At 37.0% G+C, this 12,905-nt stretch overlaps 1 protein-coding gene across 1 annotated transcript in view; it reads left to right on the top strand.

Moving 5' to 3' along the window:
• Nucleotides 1–8,510: 8,510 nt before the first annotated feature.
• myripb (myosin VIIA and Rab interacting protein b) overlaps nt 8,511–12,905 on the top strand; it is a 602,328-nt gene continuing 597,933 nt past the window's right edge. The window contains 1 exon segment of the mRNA XM_051928763.1: nt 8,511–9,255. The gene's annotated coding sequence lies outside the window, so the exon portion shown is untranslated.

Below are 12,905 nucleotides of genomic sequence, written 5' to 3'. Positions count from 1 at the left end.
GAGGTTGATTGTGGTGCTTGGCTGATTGTGCACTCACATGCAGATGTGAGCAGATCAGTCAGATGCGGCATTCACACCTCAGAGTGGGCAGACGGTCACATCTGCACCAAATCAGGCTGTATAAAGAGAACCGGCACAGAAGGGAAGAGGGGGAAAAGAGATCAGAAGAAAAGAATAAGAAAGACAGAGGTTAAAGAAGAGAGAGAAAGATCATGAATGAACACAGCAGGATAAAGAGATGCCAGGCTGCGGAAGAGTGGCATCGGGAGACGAAGGAGTCAAGTGTGGTGTGGTGCACTACTGGGAGCCCCCAGCAGCAGTAGTGGCCCGAGCCTGTGAGGATAGGTTGACTCTGTCTGTCAATTTTAGAAAGGATGACATAGGGATGGAGGTTTTAGAAACATTTGCTGACTCTTGATTTTAACCTCATTTTAATGGATTTATTTATTGGATATTTTAACCTCCACTGGTTTCATGGACTTATTTTTTTATTTATGAGAAGATTTTAATGCACTGTACTTTAATTTGAACACTGTTTGATATTTGATGGATTGTAATAAAGGCACTGACACTTTTGCACCTACACCTTGGCTGGATATGTGTGTCTTCATTTGCCTTGCTCATCTCAGTTCATGGCTATCAACAATTCAGGTTCAAGAGGTTCCCGGACATAACAGTAGCTGACCCAGACCATCACACCTACTACCTCATAAAGCAAAATGCATTAATGGGGGATGATTCCTAGATCACAAATTGTCTTACAAAGTTGAAATTTAACTCACTTCCATATCTACTGACATTCTTTGTTAGTTTTTACCATTTTGGGAATGAAAGTGTTGATCATCAAATGACAATTCATTATAGTACATACTTGTTAATACTGTAGTTCCAACCCATACCTTTAACTATACCAGAGTCCCTCTTCAATGATATTGCTTCATTCTGTTTTTTTTTCTTTTTCAGGACACAATAAAGTGTTGATAGACTCACTTTTCAGTTCCCAGACTATGGGATTTTCCCCTATAATTTGACTCTGTATCACTCGTTGTAATGTATTTTTTCCCAATCAATGTCCACCATGGCCATCAATTGTCCTGAATAAAAAGTTTATTTTGCTCCACAAACATTTTCCACTGCCTTGTGTGGCAAAGTTATCTGCCATCTTATCCATTAAAAGTGTTCATCTGTAGATTATTTAATATGTGTAAATAATTGCCTGCTGATGGAATCAAGGAATGAACTAGTTTGTGATCTGTAATCATTAACTTTGTTTAATTGGTAGGTTGTTCTTAGTTTTACTTGCAGTGCTTCCAGCCTGAACACAAGACATCCACCCATATCAAATATGCCAATTGAAGAACATTGTGTAAAAAATCTGGGAAGATTAAAAGATAATGAAATTTGAGTGTGAACAATTGAAATGTACTATTTTATAAATAAATGTTGTTATTTGATATTATTTTTAATTTGCACAGATCAGAAAAAAAGAAACAGCATGCTTAAGTTATTCACATAGTATGTACCCATGTACTTCATATCCCATTGTAAATGTTAACAACCCATTCAACCATCCTAAAATCAATAGCCTTCCCTTTTAACAAAGCTTATTCAGGTTGATCTTTAAAAAGATTTAATGATTTTTTTTGATGAATTCGTTCATTGACTATATAAATAACCCTAAGGTTGATGTACACAAAATAACAGTTCTACTGAACAATTATCTGGGCAAAGGGCATGGTGAATAATCTTTGTTTACCAAAAACATCTTGGTCATCTTATTAACCAGCTTAGAGTGTTTCTGATGCTACTTGCACAGTGCTACATCTTGATTTAAAAATTGCATTTTCAAAAGAAAATCATCTACATCCACACTAGCGTTTTCACATCATTTACAAAAGTATTTTCAACCAAACTAAAATGACTGAAAACGCATAGGACATAATCATTTGCCTACATTGGGTGTGCATGCAGCATTAGGCATCTTAAACTAAGAATACACTGCAAGATTCTGGCGTAATTTTAATCCCACTTTGCAATCACCAAGAGATTTTCTGAGTTGGCTCAAATTTCATTTTCATTTTTCAGTATTTCACATGCAGTATTAGAGTGTTTGCAATGCCCAATTGCAGGGGAATATTTGTCATTTCAAAAATTTCAGTGAGCTTTCTTGCAGTGTGAGCAGTCTCATGAGACAATTTTTTGATGTTAAATTTCCCAAAATTCATGGTGCAACGAATGCAGTGTGTTTGCATTATACATGTATACTCTGAGTTCCCACGTTGTGGCATGTCAATTGGTCTGAACATGCTCCTACTGTTTGAGTACATCTATAACTGGTGATTGTATTGTGCAGTGTGAATAGTTGTTTGACCACAGTTTCTAAAAACCACACATAAACACAAATTAGATGCATATGGGTAAGCAACACAAGTGCCACGGAAAGCAACTCTCTGATACCCACTATGATGGAATATGTTTTTCTTCTGTGAAGGGTGACCAATCAGGGAATGACACAGTGTAATGAACAAGATCCATTCAGGGAAGAACCACATAAAAAGCACAATCCAACCAGTGTGCTGCTATTTCAGAAATCTTATTGCCCTTCCAGTTTGAAATGCCACACCAGCATTTTCAAAAGTATTAATCGACACAGGTTGAAAATGCTGGTGTAATTAGGAAGAAAGGTGAAAATAAAGCAAATGTCAGTGTTTTTAAAAAAGGCATTAATGTAGACAGGGCCTGAGCCTGCAAGGAAGGCCTGTTACAAAAATAACATTTCATAATCTATAAGCAGATACTTCTTGTGAACATATTTTTTCTCTTACTTCTGGATGTAAGAATTTCATTGTATATGACAATAGTGATCCTGTAAATCTATAGTAAGAAAATTATGTTTCCCCACCCAACAATATCCAAAACATGAAGGCAGTTTGAACGAATCAATTGGATAATAATTTTGCACACTTTAAAATCATTTTAGATTATGATAACATTTGTTTTATCATCTATGGACATATCTTCTGGCAATAGAAATAATTTGCATCTTCAGGTATACATTAAATTAAAAAATGTTGCTAGGTTATATCTGACATGTTGCAGTTAATTACTACTTACAGAATCTCTAGACAACTTTCAGTCTTAGAAAATTAATCTGAGAGGATGCATGCACAGTCAAACAGATAAGGCAAATTAAATTTAAATAAGTGTATCTTTTTAAAGTATAAACAATATTGAGGTCTGATAAAATCCCAGATTTCATGAGTTACTTTATCAAATAATAAAAACAAAGGAACATCTATCAAAATTAAGCTCTCTTGTTACCGAACCAACTGTTCTTGTTGTCACATTTTTAAATTCAATTGAAATTCAAGAAGAACACAGCAGTCATGAAAAAAGATTTAAGTTAAATATTATCAGTCAAGGTAAATAGTAACAGTTTCCCCCTACAACCCATCACACTTAAAAACATCCTGTATATGTGTTCCCTAAAAGAATTAAAAGTTTTTGATGCCTTTGTAAAGCAGCAAGAGAAGTTCAACAGACAGAGTAAGAACAAAATCAGAGAAGAGTCAGAGAAAAGGGGACAAATTAGAAATTAAGACTGGGAACACAATGCACACCACTGGTCAAGTAGGACCCAACCAAATCCACATTGGACTAATGCTTTTCAGAACTGCAGCCGGATGACACATTGATCTGTGTTACTGAGAATTCAATGGGTCAGCACCTGAATATATGGAGACACTGATGAAGTCCTATACTCATTCTCACCCACTCAGGTCTGTCAGGGAAGAGCATCTGGTGATGCCACCGATGCATGGTATCAAGTCTCAATCCAGACTCTTTTCCTGTATAGTTCCTAGTGGATAGAGTGAGCTACCTGCCTCCATCCATACTGCTGCTTTTAAGAAGCAATTGAAAACTTATCTGTTCTGCAAATATCTGTTTGATAGGAGATAAAAAAAAAAACTTTGCTATGTGATATTTTATATTGTTGGTTAATTTGTTGTTAGACTAAGTTTATATGGAAATAATTGCATATTTATTAGTTATTACATCTTTTTCTCAAACACTTGCTGAACCAACAGGCTCTAGCCTAATGGTGCTCGATTATGTTTACCTCTTTTTTAAGTCACTTTGGATAAAACCGTCTGCCAAGTGAATAAATGTTAAAAAGGCACAATTTAACATCAATTTCTACATGCTGTGTGAAGCAAGCTCTGGGTACAATCAGGAGTTCAGTACTTTCGACAGATAAAGGGATCAAGTGGGATGGCAAGTACAGTTAAAACAGTATTGCTACATCATCTGTGTGGTCACTGGTGGAAACTTAGCTTGTCCATGGTAATTATATTATGATGGACAGTTTCTATGTCTCACTTGGGACTGCTTGACATTTTACTTCAAGGAAAACTGATGTACAGGGCATTGTATGACCAACTGTTGGGATATGCCTGGTGTCTCTGGTTATGTGATGGCTTTAAGCTGCACAGTGGTGCTGTAGCTGTGTAGCAAAAAGGGAAAATGAGTGTGATCAAATGGAAGGTCAAGAAAGATGTCTGGCTCTTAAGCACTGTTTACAATGCTGCAACTTTCAATGTTTGTGTCAGAGAAAATGTGGAAGTCACTACATAATAGCACAATGGGCAATGCTAATTGTGCAGGTCAGGCACTTAAATTTTACCCTGTCATGTGCAACCAACAGAAAAAGTTCTTTCAATATCTGCTCGAACAGTTACATTTGTACGTTGGTGACTATTTCAAAACATATTACACAAAGCATATTAAGTCTGTACCAGTACAGCAGTGAACACTAGACATACCTTTCCTATTGTGATTATATTGATGTTTTGGTATTTACATGTTTCTGTTATAAATAATAACATTTTTTTTTTGTTGGAAAAAATTCAATGGGTTTGTTTTTTTTTTCAGGGGAAACATAATGGTAAGGAGGCTACAAGAAGGGATGGAACCTTGGCTATAATATAATAACAAGAGACACAGATGAAACCCTTCCTACACCGTGACAAAACTGACTTACAAGGCTCCTCTCCCAAATCCTGCTTCAATCAACCCAGTGAAAAACCAACCCCAACCTGCCTTCTGTGTCTGCATACAGATAACCATTTAAACTGTACAGAACAGTTTAATGATAAACCACCTGACCCTAAGCAGCAGATCCATTCACTTAGGCAGTGTCAAAGGAGCCACCCGCAGCTCCATCAAACCAAAGAATCTTAGGTCACCCCTCAAGAACGTGTATGTTAAGCACAGTCAGTTATAAAACCAGTGGATAGTAATTAAGTTTTAAATAAATACCATTCTCCCACAAGCATTTCAGATAAAAAGCACTTTATGAAATTGAAAAATACAACAGCATTCATTAAAAGGCAATGTGCCAGTAGCTAGGAAGTCATCAATGCCTGCTTCAAATCATCAAATATCACGTGTCTTGAGGCTTGTGAAATCTTGAGATGGTCTGGAAACAACTGAAAAGGTTACAAACTCAGTTGGCAATCTCATTTCATTACTGGAGCAATAGTATTTCTGGTTTGAGCTTTTGCTAAACTAAAGTTAGGAAAAAAGAATATTTGCCGGCCTTTGTAATAAAAATTAGAAATATTTATTTCCTTTGAAATCATAACCTAATTCTCAGTAAAGTTGAGAACCTTTAATATTAATGGTCCTGTGCAGTATAAATATAGATTTTCTGGTACTTTTGCACAACAGGTGTGAAATCACAAGTCTGTGCGAGACCTTTTTAATCCTGACACCATTTTCAGATTGCAAAAGCTAAGTAAAAGATTTTTATATAAATATTAGGTGATAAGGAGAAAGTCACAAATATAAATTGAGAAAAAAAGCAAGTGTACCTGGAAGGTTGTCTCAAAAATTGTCCATTAGTCACCAAAGGTCATACCAAGCCAATTTTAAAATTAGAAATCATATGTTGATTAATAAATGAACACAGTTTTGGACCATGACATTTTGATACAAGGAACATCTAATTAAGATTAAGTGGACATTGAAAATGGTATGGTATTCATGTATTAATATTACATTATTTTGAGTTGGTTAGACAATAAGCTTTAAACTTTAAAATATGTTTTTATGATTAATGATTCAAAGCATCTTTAACCCAGATACAGATAGCAGAACATATTTTTACTTTACATTGTGGTAATTTTATTATTTCCTCTAAACTCAAAAACAAGAGGTTTGCAATAAAAATTCCAAAAGTATTCTATGGAAAAATGAATATCAGTGTCCACAACATAATGGAAACCTGTACCTGTCACTTTAGCACCCATTCCAAAACAAAATTCTGCCCTTATTTGAGCACTTTTTATTATTATAAATGGTTACTCATCACGGGATTAAAGGGTTTCAATAATATTCCACTCTCATTCATAGAGAGGTGCTTAAATGATTCATATAGACCACATTAAAATCATATTATGACTAGGAAAAAATTTAGAAACACACAGCTCTCTAATGCCAGGTTTAAAGAGTTGGTGACCATTGAAAGACACAAGTTTGTTAACATTTAAAACAAAAAGAGTGTTGTGCTACTTTACAGGCACAACACTTTAAAATAGCTGTCATTAGGAAAGACTGAACAACAACAGACATTGGAGAGATTAATCAATTAATAAAAGAATAAATTAGCATTGCAGTGATGACTATTTTTTTTTTTGCTTATTATGAATTTTAATTTAATTCTTTGCTGCCTAGCTATTGTTTTTGTTACAAAATTCTTTATCAAAATGTCCAGATCTGTAGCATATTTTTATAACTAGAAGTTGTTAAACACAGTGGAGAAAAACATTAACTGACCAACTTCAAATGCAGCAAATTAAAACAACTGGTAATTTCACTTGAGCTGAAACAAGACTTGGATTAAAGAATGTCTAATAGTACTGCTGATGTTTTATTAATTTTTTACAGTAAGCAACCCATCTCTGCATAGGAAGCCAGTCTACCCATTCACATTAACTCCTATTTACCAACTTAATGTTCTTATTTGTGGGATTTGACCAAATCCTTCTTACATCAAGTCTATGGCTGTAAGCTTCGGACGAGCCAAGTGCAGTTCAGCACCTTCCAACATTATTTCTAGAATGCCTATCCCCTGTGACAGTGGTTTTACACTTTTGTCACATAATAAATCTATTTAAGAGGCAAAGCAACACTCAAGAAAAAGTGATTTAAAATGACATTGCCTCAGAAAAGTGGTGTAGCCCAAATCAAAATAATGAGTTGCACTTATTACAGCATTTTCTTTATTTGATGTCTGGATGCAAGTCTATTCCGACTGTCCCACTTAGCAGCATTGGGTTTGGTGGCATTGTTGATCTCTTTCTTCAGCAATAAAAGTGCAATGATCTTACTTTAGTTTAAATTAGATCTAAAAGTTTGCATGAGGGCCAATGAAGCAGAGTGCACTCTTCAGGACAGGAGTGTCTGTTTGTTGCTGGTGCTTGTCCCCAATACAATCCTTGCAGCTACCACAACTTGCCATACTTCCATTCAAAATGTGATTGCTAATCAGTGGAGGGAAAAGGATTGACTCACCAGCAGGGGTGCCCAGTGTCACTTGATAAGGTCCTCAGTGGCTGCACATTTTCATTCTAACCATTTTCTTAATTAGTGACCAGTTTTTGTGACTAATTTTACTATTTAAGGCTCAAATCCCATAATGGATTCTTTTTTCCTTAATTTAGTAGTCAATAATAACGAAATATAAAACAAGCCAACACACAATCAGATAACCTGTGTTCATCATACAATATCTGAAAATGAATGAAGGACAAGGTTTCAATAATTCTGACCTGCTCATATCCACAAAACATTCTGACAGTGCTCTTAGAAAAAAAGAAAATCAACAGTTTGGGAAATATCTGCTGTGGCAGATAGACAGCACCACCAACCTATGGAATTAAATAATAGGTTTAACTGACAACAAGAACCAGCTTCTAATTAAGAAACTGGTTGGAGTTTGAGTCCCCCAACTTAGCTGATCACTTGCTGGCTCACTTCACGTCTCAATTTTATTTTTGGCTGTCATTTAAAAATTAAGAAGAAATTCAGAGGTTTGAGTTAAAAAAAAAAAAGTGACTAAATGAAGGGGAAAAAAATGTCAGTTAAGAACAGGGATTTTTTCAATTAGTACTAAGTGGCAGAAAGAAAAACATGTAGGCCTCCAAGATTGGAGCTGGGCAATCCTGAGCGTCCCCACTTATTTATTTAGTTAGTTAAAAACACACCTGATGACAATAACAATGTGATAAGGAGGGCCTGAAAAAAGTACCAGTTAATGGGTACAACAATTGGGATAGGCAATCAAAGTACACTGACTGCAAATAATTTTTAAATAAAATTCCAATGAGTGCAACCTTATGAATATCTTTCCTTTTGTAAAGTGTATGAGAGAGGTTTGTACAGCAGCTAATATTTTTTTTTTAGTATTATTTATTTATTTACATAAAAGCAAGTGTTTCAGATGTTATCAGATTACAAGCATCCATGTCAGACTGTTGAGAGGGAGCATACGTGCACAGACCCCCTGACTGGCCAGACCCTCCCTGGTTTGCCAGCTTCCCTTCTTTGGTGTGTACCAGGCTCACCTGCAGTTTGACATGTTGCCCACTCCTGTGAAGAATTACGAGTGCTGTTGAGAGCTATCGCGCTCTAACGAGAGCCGCGGCAACACCTTTTCACCCGGAGTGAGAGCCAGAGGAGCAGGGCAGACAGAAGAGAACGCGTGGAATGCAAGGGCTGCAGAGGCGCGCGCTGCAGGCTGATTGGCTCAGGTGGACTAAGAGCTGGCAGCGCTCCGGCATGTAGAGCCAGCGGCACGGCGCAACGCAGCTTTTTTTTCCCCCGTACTGCCTCGGAAGCGCGTCCTGCCTAGCTTACCAGAAACGCCACCTTTCCGTTTTTAATTGTTCGACGGTGCCGAGGGGGAGTATTCCTTGTCTGCTGTATGCCATTCACGGCATGGACCTCGTTTTGTGCTACGCAAATCGCGTGACTGACTGACTGGCTGGCTGGCTGACTTTCTCTTGATGCGGAGCACAGCTGCAGTATAATTTGTCGGATGTGAGCCTGGTGATTTATCGATACAGGACAACAGAACCAAGTGCAATGGTAGCAGATTTATTTTTATAAACTTTGGCATCTCCAAGAGGAAGAGGTGTGTACCTAGCCGCGCTGCCATTCTTTCGAGCCTGCCGCTGATTGTTAACCTGATCTGTAAGTTGTTTGACTGCTGAGCTTTTCTATCCAGCGCTACCGCGAAAACCTTGTCAAGGTAGCAGGGCATCCTTTCCGGCATCGGCGCGCATACACCGTCGCATCAATTAGATACTGATTGGACGTAGGCTAGACATCTATCCACATCATTATAGTCCGCTGTTGCCTATTTTCGCTGTCATCAGACGACTTACTTAAGCAGAGTCAAGTGAAATATTAACCTGTTAGTGGTTAATAGGCAAACTGTAATTTCAGTGCCTATCGGCAGTTTAGTCTGTTAAGATGCGAATTTACAATTATCAATTCTGCGGATATCGTGAGATAAAGAGCGGTAAGAAATAAAGTTAATTGACATGCATTGATGGCAAGAAAATCGGGGCGTTGCAGTTACTTCTTCGCGTTGGCAATGTGCATTTCACCTTTCTGGTCCACTGCATGCAGGGTGTTGTTTTTGGCTTAAGTGGCAACTCGGTGAGTATGAATAATCCCTAGGAGTAGACACGGGGCACCGAATGTATATCGTAAAGTCGTTTTTATCCACAGTCTTTAATAATATGTACAGAACTGTAGCAATAACATCGCATAAGCACAGCAGCTTGTCCTGTTAGCGTTCTTTCTCGTTTGGAGTTGTACGAATGCTGTACATAGATATTACAACACGTATGTCTAACTGGCAGTGCTTTACATATGTATATATTTTATGTTTTAAGCGTATTTCCGATCTGATCAGTATAGAGGTTATTTCGTTTTGGGTCGGGGGATGTAGCAATGAAATCTACCATTATGTAGTACATCTAGTACCAGCTCTGTTACTAGTTTCCCCACTAAATTGATTGCATTCTGTATAAACCTGTTTTAGTGGCTTTGCTTCAGAAGGCTAACATTTGGGTTTTGTGCTTAATGTCATACTCTGTAAATAAGGTATATCCAGCCTTCGTACTTTGTTTATATATTAAAAAAATCGTGACAAAGTTTTCATGTATATTAGCTGTAGTTTTTAAACCGCTGACACGGAAGCTGTGGACCAGAAACGGATACGATAAGACAAGACACATCCTTCCTAGTAATTTTTTTTGGCAGAGGTAGTGTTGTTTCAAGAGACTTACTACAGTAGTAATGTCCCATTTTCCAACCGTGCTGTTGCGATTTTCTTGTTAGTCCTTTACATAAAGTTCTCAGCACACACAGTATTGCAAAAAATAATGTCTAATCAATTATGTTTAAGAGTCTGATAAAGTAAAAGCAAATTATTTTACTGGTGCCCTGGGAGGAATATTGCAAGCCATGTGATGTCCTGTAATGCTGGCGTGCTTTCATTAGCTTTATGCTGTTCTAAATCAGATGTTCCATTAATCCTTGAGATGGTTAATTTAATGTTTTTAACAACTGGAAGGGCTCCAGTAGCCTTCTAGCTTGATTTTTATTCAAATGCTAATTCCCAAGTGGAACTGAATTAATCCCTAAACAAATCCTGTTTAATACATTGTGGGTGACGCATCGTGTAAGGGATAGTCAAACTGTATCAGAAAGCGGCATCCTTAGAAAATGCTTTTAATGTTAAATATTCTAAAACTGCCTTATTCGTCGGGAGAAGTCGGAGCGTATCCAGTTAGTTTTTTAGGCTCAGTGCAGGAGTCGGCCGGGGACAGGACACACTAACTTCTGCGGGGCTACATTAGGACACCAGTCAACGAAACACGTACTCTTCTGAGAAATGGGAGTAAAGGAATAGATATAAGATTTATACACGCAAATGCCATTTACACTACCCGAAAAAATTTATATCTAAAATGCGCGAATATGGCACTATTACAAGTCTTGTGCTATTAATTATTGAATGTAGAGTATGAACCATGAGTGAGATGTTTGTGTTGTGAGATTCTTCAAAGGAATGCCAAATTATGGATCCATGAGGCGACTGCTTCTAAAAAATACTAAACTACTTTTTTTTTTTTTTTTGTTTTAAAATATTTCATTTTGTCCTTCTGTTCCTTTACATGTATACTTAATTATTTGGAAATTCATAGTTGATGTGCTTTTTTTTTTTAAATTCCATATGTTTATTCATGAAACTCTCCTGGGATTCATAATTCTTCAGATATTGTATAATGTCATTTAACAACAAAAACCTGTTATGCGAAAGTACAGTCTGTTCAAAGAGGCAATGTCACTGAATAACTTAAAGTAGCATAATTATTTAAAATGACTCAAATCTGTAGCTGTGCCCAAGAATTTTTAAAGTTGGCGGGTGAATTTCATGCAGACCGCTTCAGTTTTATTTTGTAGAAAATAATCTGAGTAACATTTTTTCCACAATAAACAAATTGAATCAATTGGAATAGTGCTTTTGGATGCCAATTTATATTAAAAAAAAAAAAAAAAAAATTGCCCACACAGAACTAAATTCCATCCATCCATCCATTTTCCAACCCGCTGAATCCGAACACAGGGTCACGGGGGTCTGCTGTAGCCAATCCCAGCCAACACAGGGCACAAGGCAGGAACCAATCCCGGGCAGGGTGCCAACCCACCGCAGGACACACACAAACACACCCACACACCAAGCACACATATCTTGTGTAACCCCCTTGCACCACCCTTCCATTATCGGTATGCAAGGTCCTGAGCTCTTTTATAATGGTGTCGCCACCTCTATTGTGGGAAGGTACACTATCACCCACCTTCAGCCTTATAATCAATAATCAAATCAGTTACTCAAATATATAAACGAAAACTCTCTTTACTAAATTGAAACATGAACAGTTTTTCTAAATTGATAAATTACAACTATATACACTATGCATAAAACACAAACAATAACGTATTTAGAACCATATATATATATATATATATATATATATATATATATATATATATATAGGCCTATATACAATGGGTCCGAAACTATTGGTGAGCTCACCTGGACTTATTTCCACAATCAATGAATATTACTCACTCCGTTGGGGACCCCAAACGTAGCTCGGGTGCGTAGTGGCCAAACAAAAAAAAAAAACCAGAAACTGGCCCCTTCACTTGAAAGTTTACTCAAGCCACTTTAAAACAAATAAACAAAAAAAAAAACCCTCTACTCACTGATCACCATTTCTGCCTTGTGTCCTGCCTGCCGTCTTCTCCTTTATCAACCAACTCTTCTTTTTTTTTTTTTTTAAGCTGTTTGCTACATTTAGTCCCTCTTTCTTTCTCTCTACCTTGTATCGGCGTTTTGCCTCCACAGCACCTCTCTTTTCTCTTTCGTTCTGTCAGTCTTGCTTCGGCGTGCTGCCTCAACTCCGACTTTCTCTCTTGTTCCTTCTGTCTTGTTTCAGCGTGCTGCCTCAACAGTCACTCCTTCTCGTTCTTTCACCTACATATATACTCAACTTCAATAAACTTTATTTACACAAACTCGCAGTTAGATATATTCCTTTTGAAACCTGACCCAGGTTACACTTGTTTAATAGGTTTACATATGGAAGAAATAAAATATTCAAGTTGAGTAATCAAAATGTCATGATGGCTTCACTTCAGATGAGAACAACGTGATATGAATGGACTAAGCAACAATGGCAATACCTTAGCAAAATCACTTGCTTACCTGATCAGTTTGTGCAAGTTTATTTGTTTTACAATATCAGCTGTTTCTAGAAGCT

Source organism: Erpetoichthys calabaricus, chromosome 6 (assembly GCF_900747795.2).
Source record: "Erpetoichthys calabaricus chromosome 6, fErpCal1.3, whole genome shotgun sequence".
Taxonomy (NCBI): domain Eukaryota; kingdom Metazoa; phylum Chordata; class Cladistia; order Polypteriformes; family Polypteridae; genus Erpetoichthys; species Erpetoichthys calabaricus.
The sequence above is the reverse complement of the archived record's forward strand: the minus strand, read 5'-3'. Positions and strand labels throughout refer to the sequence as shown.